This window comes from Canis aureus, chromosome 16 (genome assembly GCF_053574225.1).
Source record: "Canis aureus isolate CA01 chromosome 16, VMU_Caureus_v.1.0, whole genome shotgun sequence".
In the NCBI taxonomy this organism is placed as follows: Eukaryota; Metazoa; Chordata; class Mammalia; order Carnivora; family Canidae; genus Canis; species Canis aureus.
The window spans coordinates 53,780,679-53,793,531 of NC_135626.1; the positions used below are offsets into that span (position 1 = coordinate 53,780,679).

The following is a 12,853-nucleotide window of genomic DNA, read 5'->3' on the forward strand; positions in this document are numbered from 1 at the left end:
AGTTAAAAATCTGGTTTTTGGCTTATCTCTCTCCCTCTCTCTTTTTTCCTTTGCTTGTTTGTTTTGTTTCTTAAATTCCACATATGAGTAAAATCATATGGTATTTGTTTTTCTCTGCTTGACATTTCATTTAGCATAGTAACCTCTAGCTGCATCCATGTCATTGTAGATGGCAAGATTTCATTCTTTTCTATGGCTGAATAATGTTCCATTGTATTTACAATTTTATATTAGAATATAAGCTTCATAGGGGGAAAGATATTTGTATGTTTTATTCACTGCTGTATCCTAGAATAGTGTCCTGGACTTTAGAAAAATAGCTGGCAGAGAGGAGGTGTTTTAAGAATATTTGTACAGATGAATTTTAAGTCTGAAGAACTGATATATTTAGTGTGGGCTGAATGCTGGTGTTGTAATTTGGCTATCCTGTGTATGAGCATGCTGTTAGACATTGGCTCTGCCGCTCTGTGGAGGAGATGAGAGAGGCACTACGTGGGCCCCTACATTATGGCCAGAGTGAGATGTTACAGGAAGGATGGCATGGTGCAGGAGGAAAGAACAGAGAGGCCCTAGCTGAGATCAAGAGGGGAGGGCGATGCTGTAGGTAAGGCTGTTCAGATAGCAAAGGACTTGGCAGTTTTGGGGAGACAGAGGCCCGTGAGTGAGGCTTCAGGAGCAGGGTGGAGAATGGCTTGAGATAAAGTTGGAAAAGTAGGCAGTGGGCTTATGCAGGGTTTTATAGGGGTTTAGGGGGAGTTTTACAGAAACAACTTTGGATTAAGCATAATCATTAAAGCGTAGAAGGAAGAGAATGTTATGGCCTCATTTATTTTTTTAAGGATTACACAGGTATTTTGTGGGCAGTACGGTTTTGTGAGGGCCAGATGGGAATACGTAGGTATATTGGAAGGGAATTTCTGGTGGGCCAGGAGGGAATGATGGTGGTTTGGATGAGATCAGTAGTAGCGGAAATGATTACATATTTGTTCAGGAAAAGAGTTTTGTTGCTGGAAAACTTTATAAGCCTTTGGGTTACATCATCTCTACATGAGACCCCTGTAGGATATCCTTGGGAGGGATGGCTGTCAAACCATTTTGGTCATAAATCCTTTAGGTTCAGCTCATATCTGAGGACAGTAGTGAGACACTGAAGGGATGTGGCACAGTATGTGTGTGGCATAGAAGAGGAGCAGACAGGAAGTGTCTAGCACGGGAGCATCGCAGAGGGAGGCCTTGGTGCCAGAGTGGAGACTTTTGGATACTCAGATTTTTGAAGCAGGCAGTTCTGAACGTTTTCCAAAGACAGAATGAACTTTGTTTAGCTTTTTAGTTTTGTTCGGGGTCATTCCTTTTTGGGTCTTACTTTCTTCATTCTCTCTCTTTCCTTGGGTCCATGTAGAAGATCATGTCTGCCTGCTGGATTGCATTGTTGTGGATCTGCAAGACATGGATATCTTTGCTGCAGAGAGACGTCCACGAGAGTATTCTAAGGCCTCTGATGACAGCAGTGGAGATCTGATATTCCCTTCCTATTTCGTGCGTCAGACGGGAGGGAGTCTTCTAACTGAGCCTTGTCGGCTGAAATTGCAGGTGGAAAGGAATTTGGACAAGTGAGTGGTTTATGTCTGGATAGGTGTCTATCTTAGGTAGAATCTTAATAACTTGGAAATCAGTGCTGTGAAGGTAAGTCTGGAAGAGAATGGGTGTTCTGTTATTTTTTCTAGGTAGCAATGTTTATTGAGTCCCAACTGTGTGCTAGACATGAAGGCTACTATGATGGGAAGAAAACCTTATGTCTTTTTGGAGCTTACATTTTGATGATACAGGGATATAAGAAGGCAAATTAGAAAGTGATTCTAATTTAGAGTTTCAGTGTTATAAACTCTGTTACAGGATTGCCCCTTGGGAAACAAAGACCAACGGGCATGACGGTAGACGCAGGGAGGTGGTGATGGCATTGGGGGGGGCGTATTTTGGAAGAGGTGACAATTGGATTCTATGTTTCAAGCACAATAGATTCTGGACCTGGTGTTGCTACATATGCTGGAGCTCCATTTAATCAGAGTAACTATTGAGATGCAGCTTTGCCCACCTTGCTCTATTTTTTTTTTATTTTTTTTTTTCCACCTTGCTCTATTAAGCAATCTGAAAGTACTCCATAAAGGCTAATGAACTGACTCTAATTTACTTTTTCATTGGCCTCAAACACAGGACACCCATTTTGCAGGTTTAGAGCATTGCTGCAGTTGTCATTACTTCTGTGGGATCATCTGGGAAATGTCTCGAAAAGAAATAATCCCAGACCCCACCTGAGACCACCAGAACCTGACTCTCAAGGCCCAGGCTCGGGTCATGTGAGCAAGGGCCCTTGGTGGTACTTATGTTGGCCCAGCCCATACACAGTGCGTAATGTCTGTCCATTTGGGACATTAATTTTGGAGAAAGCAGCAATGCTTGCGTTTCAACTATAGCCAGAGGCGGGATGTGGCTGTCGAGTAATGAAAGAGGTTCTCATTTGCAGCATTTTGACAAGCAGTCTCCTTATTTGTGGGGAGTGTAGTTTTAATCCCTCTTTGGCCACTCCCTTCGCGGTTCTTGGGTTTGGGTGAGCCATTTAATGCCACCTTTTTGTTTCTCTCTGGATTAACGACACTGTGTTGCTGCTCTCTCTGGGATTTTTGCATTTCATTCTTGTTATTCGAGTGCTCCCTGGCTGGCACTCAGTTATGCTTGGCATGGGCTCTCTCTAGCTTCACTGGCCTAGCAGTCTTAGGAGGAGCTTCGTTCTTTAGAAATGGAACACTTTGTTGTCTTTTCAAGTAATGCTTTCCCCTTCAAAAAATGTGCTTTGTTACCCTGATACTGTAAACTTGACTGGCTTCGCTTCCATCAGTTTTGATGTGCAGGTGATTATACTGTTAGCCCTGATAGGCGATGATAACTCAGTATGAGGTACCCTCTCACCACAGAAACAGGAAGCCGAGAGGGCACTGGGTAGTCCTGCCCAGCCTTTCTTTGTGCCTTGCATCACTGTTCTTTCTTTACTTGATCATATATAGGTTTTTCTCTGCAGACAAAATAATTTTTTTTATAGTCCTCTTCTACTTTCAATCCCAGTCCTCTACTGTACATACTCAGAATGTGGTGTCTGCAGGATCCATGTTGCCCCCTTCACCCCAAGAGGGTGAGGGAAGAGCTCTTCAGTGTTGGGATGAAGTATACCACCCCCTGACCCGAACGTCTCAACCGTACTCTTGCCCATCTCGGCAGAGACCAGTAACAGATTCAGATTTTATCCTGATGCCTCATCTGGATTCAGCATGAAACTCTGGTGTCTGTCTTTAGTTATCATGAAATCTGAAGAGTTAAATGAAGAGGTTGCCATTTCTTTATTGCCCTCCCAATTGTAGTGTTTAAGCTCTTTCTGAGTCTCATGAGATTTTTCTTTATTAATAGATTATTTAGCTAGCTCAGATTTGGGGACTTCATAAGTACATATTTTCAGAGAAAGGGGGCTTTTGGTAGCTGAAGCATGATGCTCAGTTGTGCTGTTGTGCTTCATTTGGAGCCACATGAACTTTTTATTATTGGAAGTTAGAAATGAACTGATTGATAATGTAGGGGTACATTTTAGCTCTTTCTTACATTTGGGTGTGAGCTTTGTCAGTGTTAAATTCCCGACTTATTTGCCAGTGACTTATTTTTCTTTTCTCAGAGAAATAAGTCATACTGTGCCAGACATATCTATCCATGGCAATCTCTCCTCAGTCCACTGCTCCCTGGATTTGTACAAATACAAGCTGATCCGTGGTTTATTGGAGAACAACCTTGGAGAGCCCATAGAGGAATTTATGCGGCCTTACGATTTACAAGACCCAAGAATTCACGTGAGTGAGACCTCGTGCTATCCTGTAACTCTTAACTCTTGCAGTCACTGCCAATGGCCACCTCGCTCATGGGTCCTTCCAGCTCATCTGCGGAGAGAAGGTAGAGCAGCAAACAGATTAACATCTTGACCTATGAACCGCCTTCTCAGCTTGGCATTTTCATTTTGCAGACTATTCTAAGTGGAGAAGTGTACACGTGCATGTGCTTCCTCATCGATATGGTGAATGTAAGTCTGGAGCTGAAAGATCCAAAAGGAAAAGAAAGTCCTGGTTTCTTAGCCAGGTATGGCTTTAATGGTACTATTTTACTCCTCGTGACGGGCATCACAGTAACAGTATTGCCAACGGTACACATATTTTGCTTTAGCATAGAGCAGAGGTTGCAGATTGGTGGTTTGTGGCTAGAGGTGGTCTACACAGTGCTTTTTGGTTGGCTAACACAGTGCTTTTTAAAAGTTTACATTCGCTGCTTTATCAGTAAAGATAGGTTGTTAGGATGTTTCAGTGACCTCTGTACCTGGTGCCGAAACTAATGGATTTGAAAGAGCTGCAGAAATAATATGAAACTTCAGTTTCCTAAGAATTGACTGGTGTTCGGTCGTGTTTTTTGTTGTTGTTGTTGTTGTTTTTTAAAAGATTTTTTTCATCCATTCATGAAATACAGAGAGGGAGAGAGAGGCAGAGACACAGGCAGAGGGAGAAGCAGGCTCCCTGCAGGGACCCCGACGCGGGACCCAATCCCGGGTCTCCAGGATCATGCCCCGGGCGGACAGCAGGCGCCAAACCGCTGAGCCACCCGGGCTGCCCTGTTGTTTTTTTAATGTCAGCACTGTTTAAAAAATTGTATAGTTGACACACAAGGTTATGTTAGTTTAACATGTACAACAATGATTCATCTTCTCTGTACATTATGCTGTGCTCATCACAAGTGCAGCTGCCACCTATCAACGTAGGACATTATTACAATACCATAACTATATTCCTTGTGTTGTACTCTTGATCCCTGTGACGTCTTCACTCCCAAACTGGAAACCTGTACCTCCTACATCCCTTCACCTCTTCCCCTCCCTGCCCCAAATTGACCAGTATTTTAAAAGTATTGAGCTCTAGAACCAGGTATGGAAAGCTTGTAAAGCTGCTAATGGTATCTGTAGAATACAACTTTGATGGAATGCCGTATTTGTATAAACACTAGGAGAGACAAAAGAGCCACCGCAGTTGTACTTCAGTTGCAAGGACAGGGGGAGACATTCCAAATAGCCTAGGGTGTAGTGAAGTGTAAGGCTTCAATGGAAAAAGTTGTATTACAGTACATTCCTAATGTAATCTTGCTGCCATGCTAAGTCATCAGCAGCTTATAAAATAATACTAAATAAAAGCTGCCACAGGGGACAAAAAGTAGGTGCCAGACATGCAGACAGCAGTGATTTGGAAAAAATGAAGACTTTTTTCCTGATGTGTCCACTGTGGTCCTCAGGCTGCTCTGCTACACAGTCGCTGTGGCTGGCTGAGCAGCCAGTGTCCTGATGTGCCAGCGAGAAAAGCAAGAGCCCTGGAGGGATCCCGAATACTTAAATGTGCCGCAAACCTTGTGGCTTTAGAAGAGGTCCCACAAAGTGCAGAGGATTCAGAAGTACAGGCTCTGGTGTGTCTGCCATAGGGGAGACCCAGAGCTGATTGGTGAGCGGCGATGATGACTGCTTCCCTTGCCAACATTTAAAAGTTGGGGACTTCACGTAAAGAGTTTGGATTTCAGCCTCTTTTGAGAAGTTGAAGGCTTTGACAATACTGGGCCTGTGTTTTCACTTGGAAGCATTGGGAAACTGAGGAGCAACTTGGGCTGCCTTCATATAGGGCATGTTTTGCCTGTTGATTCACTTAGTGTGTCACTTGCATGGTCTGGCTGGACCAAGAATTTGTGATTATTGATGGGGAGTCTTTGAGACTGCATTGTGTTTCACACTTGAGCATCTTTTCATTTTGATGTTTTGACAACCATATGAGGTTGGGTGGATGTGACTTCTGTCTTTCAGATGGAATTTTTATCTAGCCTAAGATGATATGCTAGAAAAGTGGTTCAGTATTTGAAAACAGGACTTCCAGTCTAGAGATTTCCCTACTGAAACACTCTTTTTTTTTTTCTTCTTATCTTCCCCTTGAGAATCCATCCTGGCCTATATCTAACTCAGTCGAATAAATCATGGTATAACGAGCCCTGGGTCCCACATTGTCTTGTGAGCCAGTGGTTTTTTTTCTGATAATTGGGTATGCCCATAGTTTATTTATTTATTTATTTATTTTTTTACAAAATGAAGTAATTCTGTATGGAATATCATGATGGTACTGAATAAATTATGTATTGCACATTGTAGCTTTCTCTGTCATTAAAAAAAGGGGGTGGGCATTAAATGCACTTTCTCTTGGTGGATCAGTTGCATTATTTCTCTGTATGAAGAGTAGTATTTGTTTTGGTGGTTTCCAGGAAGCTATCGTGGTTATATAAAACTTTGGCAGACTTTGGAGAGAGAATCCTGCAGGCATGCTAGGAATCGACAGATGAAGGGTCTAAAGGGACCCTGACATCCCTCAGGGATTGTTACATGTTTATAGCCTTCCCAGACTTGAGATGAGAAACAAGAATGCTAATGCACCCAGAGCATACTAGACAATGTTACTCCTCATGGAGTTCTTGTGGACAAGATCATCTTCCTGGAAATGAAAAGTAAGAGATAGGGCACAATGACACTGAATCCTTTGTGAGGAGTCTGTTAACAAAATCAATGAAAGTTATTCTTCATAAAACTCAGGTACATGTAGGATTTTGTTCTGTTGTCTCGAATTTAGATAATTTTGAAAACAGAGTTTAATACCATGTCTCCCTTTTAGATTCGACTTCAAGAAATGTAAACTGCTCTATGAAAGCTTTTCCAACCAAACCAAGTCCATTAACTTGGTTTCCCATTCCATGATGGCTTTTGACACCCGCTATGCTGGGCAGAAGGCCAGTCCTGGCACGACAAACGTATTCAGCTGTATTTTTCAGCCTTCCAGGAACAGCAGCACCACCCAAGGATCCATTCAGATCGAACTGCATTTCAGGTAGTGGATCCAGATCCTGACTCTTGCCTTTCTTTATCAGAAAAACTTCCTATTGTGGTCAGTGGGCCAATGCTGTATCAGCTTTGAAACGTCACGGGACTGAGGAATCACTGAACAGATCATAGAAAATGGCTCACCAATGCAGCTCATAGTGTATTAACTTTTCATTACTATCACCATGCAGTTGCAGTAATTGGCCAAAAGATGTCTCTGTTGCCTTAAAAAAAAAAGTTGAGAGCCCAGAATCTTAAAAAAAACCTCCCTTGTAGTCTGTTCTAATAGGAAAACTGAATTGAGAAAAGAAGAAATTATTCTAGTTTAAGGGGAAAGAAGACTTTTGGTCTATGGAAATTATAGGCAGGAAGGTGGTTTTGCCTTGCATTATTGTTTTATCTGTGCAAGTCTTACCCACTTTTCCATTTAAAAGGGCTTTAGCCTCTTTGGACTAGATTATGTTTTTCTGCCTAGTATTATGCTAGGCAGTGATGTGTGTAGAATGAATGTATGTTTTGGGGTCGTACAGATCTGGGCTCAAAACCTTCATCTAACACTTTCTAGCTGTGCGCCCTAGGACAAGTTCAAGCACTTTGAGCTGCAGTTTTGTCCTCTATAAGATAGAGGAGGATGACCATACCCACCTCAAAGGGTGGAGGCAGTAATTAAACAAGTAATTCTGGCCTGCTGCTTGGCACAGGTGGCAGGTCTTATTATTATTATTATACTGATGTAGCTGGTGTTAATTTTATCATATACTACTGGCAGATTTTATGGCTAAGTGAGGATAGGCCTGAAAACTGAAAAATAAGGTTTGAGCTAAAATCCTCCAATGCAAATCCAAAAGGAGACCTTTGGAAGTAATGTTAGTTCTATTCTATTAGTGCTTAAGGTTTATCAGCTATGCTGTAAATACAAATTAGTAAATAAAGGGGCTGGGAACAGCTTCATGGGAAAAAAAAGATCATTGAGATTATTCTTGTATTCATATGCTTCAATGTACTTGACATTTCAATGTGCTGTGCAGTGGGTTCTCAGGGTTGAGATTTCTTTTAGGGAGAGGTCATGGTCACTTTCCATATGCTTTTAGGAGGTCTAGCAAAGTAGACAGACTTTTGCCTGAACTTTTTGGATGTTCAGAAATGGAAGTGCTCATTGCCTCTTACTAATTAAGCCTTTGCAGGAGCCAGGCATTGTCCCTACCTTTATACCGAAATTCTCCTGGCAAAGTGGGTGACATTTGCCCCATCTTACAGGTGCAGCAGTAGAAGCTAGGAGGGCATTGAGTACCCCCTTCAAGGTCACATGGTGAGTGAGTGAAGGGATCAGGGCTCACACTGGGGCCGCTGATCGCAGTGCCCATGCCCCTTCTGGTAGTCATCAGGTGTGGCCACTGCATGTCTGGTGATCTGACTGACCTTGGTCAGATGCTAAGCTGGCTGTGATTTGTGGTTCTTTGGTTTAAGGATAATTATCTGATCAGGAGCCTTCCATATATTTGGCCCTTCTGCAGAAACAATTTTTGGGGGGATTTGCTATGTTATTATTGATATAGTGACCTAATCTGTCAGCTAGTTGTCACACCAATCATATTTTTAATACACAAGGAGCCTTGAAATGTTACTCTGTTTATATACCAAAGGTGTATAATTTCTTGGAGTCAAATAGTAAAGTCTTACCTTGGCTCTTGTGAACAGAGGTACTATTGTGAGTGAAAGGGGGTTAACATGTTCTCTTGATTGGAACTTTTGAACGCTTTCTGTGTCTCAAGAAGAATTGCTCTTCTGTTGGGATTTTGTGTGTCAAATATAAATCACTTCACAGTGTTTAAAGGCTTGAAATATTTTCCAGAAAAGGGTATCAGACATACTTTGACTTTTCAGTTAGTGCATAACTCTGACGATCTATGTTCGAAATGGGGTGGAAAAATTTTACTGAGGGCAACATTTTTTCTCTATTACAAAAGAGTAAAGTGTTTCTGTGAAAAATGCTGTGTTTGTGTGAGGGAGACATGCTTCGTTTATGCCCTTTTTCTAGAGGCAGTGAGCCAGGTTTAGGAGAAACAAGAGACTAGAGATGCCAGACTTAAAAACATCTCAGAATCAGCTTTTCCTGAATAGGAACCCCTTTTAGGGGAGGTAACCATATATGAATAGTAGCTGGAGCTCCAGAGTCACTTTTGGGCTCACAGAACAAAGTTCAACCCAGAAAACTGTAGAAAGGTGTCCCAAGCCCACTTTCCCTTCTGCTCTACCCATCTCTGCCTACTCATAATCTGGTAGGCCGCACCAGGGTTTGAGACTAGGTTTGGGGTCCTCCTTGGGCTTTCACCTCAAATAGAGAATTTGGAGTAATACTATAAAACCAGTATTGTCTGTCTCTCTCCCCCAGCTCTACTTCCAAGGTGCTTGGGTTTATGCCCACATATAAATATCATCTTATTTTTCTTCCTTCTCAGACTAAAAGATCTGGGCTCTCTGGTTAGGTCCAGCTGGAGAATTAGTACTAGTATGTACATTTGGTGTTGGTAAAGAAGTGATCCCAGATATCAGAGAGAGAATGTTTCACTGATCTTCTTGAAATAGCCTGTAGGGAAGGCAACCGACATTTACCAAACAAAAGCCTGTTACATGCCTGGTGCTTTACTTTTTGCAGTGTTTGTATTTGCAAAATGTTCATTTTCTAAGTGAGCAGACAGGCTCAGAGAAGGTAGGTGGCTTACGCAGGATAACACAACTTGTGACTGGATTTAAGCCTGTGCTCTTTCTACTGCACCAGGTTTTCTCAGCCTCAGCAATGTTGGTGTTTTAGGTTAGACAGTTCCTTGTTGTGGGGCTGTCCTGTTCATTGCGGGATGTTTAGTAGCATCCCTGGCCTCTGCCCACGAGATGCCCATAGCAAACCATGCCCCCACCCCATGTTGTGACTGTCACATGTGTCTCCAGACGTTGCCAAAAGTCTCCTGGGGAACAAAATCATCCCTGGTTGTGAACTGCTGCATGTCACTATACTGCTTTCTTATAGCATAAAAATATGATTAGCTTTTGAAAACACACATTGAATATCTTATTAAATCAGTGTTCAGAGTTTATTGATACTCAGAGTGGTCAATTTAAAAAATTGTGGAAAAACACCTGTCTGTGCAAGTTAGTAAAATACTTTTCTCCTTTCCTGTCTTATTTTTTAAAATATCTTTTTCCTTGCAGATCTACAAAGGATTCCTCGTGTTTTACAGTAGTCCTCAACAATCTGCGAGTGTTCCTCATATTTGACTGGCTGCTGCTAGTCCATGATTTTCTTCACACTCCCAGTGATATTAAGAAACAGACTAATGTTACTCCTTCTCGCCACCGTAACTCTAGCAGCGAATCTGCTGTAGTCCCCAAAACTGTGAAAAGTGGAGTAGTTACCAAGCGGTCTTCTCTTCCCGTGTCCTCTGAAAGGCACCTTGAAGTCAAGGTCAATGTAACAGGTGAGCATATGTAGATGTGAGACATTGAGTCTCGGTCTGAATGTTAGGACTGATATGTGTCTTATTAGGATGACTCTTCTATCATCTCTGTATTTTCGTGTGAGCACTTAAACATTTGCATACAGACCAACGGACCAGCAAGTGTCACAGTTCTTGATCTCCATTTTCTGGTGTGAACTGCTGGCTCACACTCAAGGCTGCAGGGCTCTGGGTCCTCCGCTCTGCTTGCCCATGGCACATGCCCAGCTTGAGCACCGTCTGGCCAGTGGTCTTTTCCCTCAGTGTTAAATCTGGCTTCAATTTTCTGTTTGATCTATAGGGCTCCAACAGATATGCTTTACTGAGTTTTGGCAAATCTGATGTGTGAAGATCTCAGTGTTAAAGTTAAATAAGTGGGGGGATTATTTTTTTCTTTACAGAAAGAATATGTTCTTTATAAACAGATTTACTGTAGTTTTTGTTAACTAGCAAACTCTCCTAGTATATCTGTATATATTTGTGTATCTATTGTGTTTGTGATATACCCCAACTACTGCTCAGTGGTTTGGAAGAAGCTGGCTAGCACAGTGCACTTTAAATGGATTTGCTTTCAAAAGTTAGACTAAAAAAAAAAAAAAGTTCAGCCTAAACATGGTTTTTGATGAAAATGAAAAGGAAATATGCCACGTACAGGTGAGTATAAAACTGTCTGCATTTAGTAATTTCAAAAAAATCTACTTTAAATTAGTATATGTTCTTTGTAAACAACTTAAACAGCTATGCAGATGTGTCGTGCCTTCCACTGCCCGACTAACATTAGTATGTGAATCTACTTCCTGGGATTTTAAAATTTTATTTATTCATGAGAGAGAGAGAGAGAGAGAGAGAGAGAGAGAGGCAGAGACACAGGCAGAGGGAGAAGCAGGCTCCTCTCAGGGAGCCCATTGTGGGACTTGATCCCTGAACTCCAGGATCATACCCTGAGCTGAAAGCAGAGGTCAACCGCTGAGCCATCCAGGTGTCTCTTTCTGGGGATTTTAAAACAGGTCATTGCTTGGAGAAGGGATGCTTTCCTGGGCTTCTGAATATCTCATAGGCCCCCAGGAGACGTAGCTTAAAAATACATACATTCTAAAGAGAGAAGAGAAACAGCATGCCAGTCTTTTCTGTGTGTACAGTGCTCTGTTGGCTCAGCTGTGCCCGGCCAGATATAGAGAATTTGTTCAGGGTGGCAGTGAAGCAGAGTGTCGACAAACATCCTGGAGAACAAATCTTGCTGGCTGATGTCCCCAGAGTAAATGCATTGCCTCATTTGCAACAGCCTGTTTTTTCCAGCCTCCAGCCTTGGCTTGGTTGACAATGCTGTCCTTTCCAGGCACGGAGTTTGTGGTCGTTGAAGATGTGTCCTGCTTCGATACCAATGCCATTATTCTCAAAGGCACCACAGTTCTCACCTATAAGCCCCGATTTGTTGATCGCCCCTTTTCAGGGAGTTTGTTTGGCATCGAGGTAAGAAGTCTATGTGTCAATCAAAACACTGAACGATTGGCTTAAAAGAAAAGCATTTGGAAGAGAATTTTACCTCTTTAGCTTTCATTAGGGGAAATAATTGATGGAATTGGTAGACTCCAGCCCCGCCCCTCTTTGTTTGTCTTCAGATCTACCAGGTTATCCTTATGTGTGAATTCAGTCCCTCAGTGTCAGGCTGTAAACATACCAAGAGCCTAAACCTTTTTCTCTTACATCTTCCCTTCCTTAAGAAGTTCAGGGAGACCCTTCTAGTCCCCATTACAGTGTCAGGCCCCTGCTGTGCCATCAACTTTAACCGGTCTAGTCCTGGGCAAATTAGTCAGGGTAGGGAAGTGGTCCACATTTTCCCACGCCCCCTTCCCAACGTTAAGTTGTTGACTCTGAAGACCTAAGGCTTTGTGGTCACGGAAACTTGTTTATAAGAGGTGTGAAGGATTTTATGTATTGTCCTTTTAGAAATATCTAATCTGTAAAAGAATGTCTCTAGAGAGTCATGCATAACCTAACAGAGTGAGTCTCTAATAGTGCTGCTTGAGGCTCTAATTTAATCTCATAAAGGAGATACTTTGCACTAGAGTAGCCTTTGTGGCCTGAAAATTACATTATGCAATATTAAGTATAAGCTGCTCTGTTTCTTTTAAAGCTGGGGGTTGTGGAGAGGGAAGGAGAAATGAGGCAGATTATTATTTCTATCAAGTGTTCTTAATTCATTGATATCCACTAATGTTCCTCTTGTTATAATATTAGAGTCTTTCATCCAGGTTACTCATCATTTCCTTTCCCTTTATGATCGAACTTTTCATAACCCGTTCTTTCCAGTGGTATTTCAGAAGTAGAATTTATTTTCACTGTCAGCAGCCATATGGCACTTTTTTTTCCCCCCTTTTCATCA

At 42.1% G+C, this 12,853-nt stretch overlaps 1 pseudogene across 1 annotated transcript in view; it reads left to right on the forward strand.

The window, feature by feature from the left end:
• Window positions 1-12,853, forward strand: part of LOC144286930 (intermembrane lipid transfer protein VPS13D-like) — a 157,192-nt pseudogene that overhangs the window by 60,839 nt on the left and 83,500 nt on the right. Inside the window, exons 27-32 of the transcript XR_013354875.1 lie at window positions 1,400-1,610; window positions 3,716-3,887; window positions 4,058-4,170; window positions 6,774-6,986; window positions 10,187-10,452; window positions 11,807-11,940. The product of XR_013354875.1 is annotated as an intermembrane lipid transfer protein VPS13D-like (transcript). The remainder of the gene's footprint in view (window positions 1-1,399; window positions 1,611-3,715; window positions 3,888-4,057; window positions 4,171-6,773; window positions 6,987-10,186; window positions 10,453-11,806; window positions 11,941-12,853) is intronic.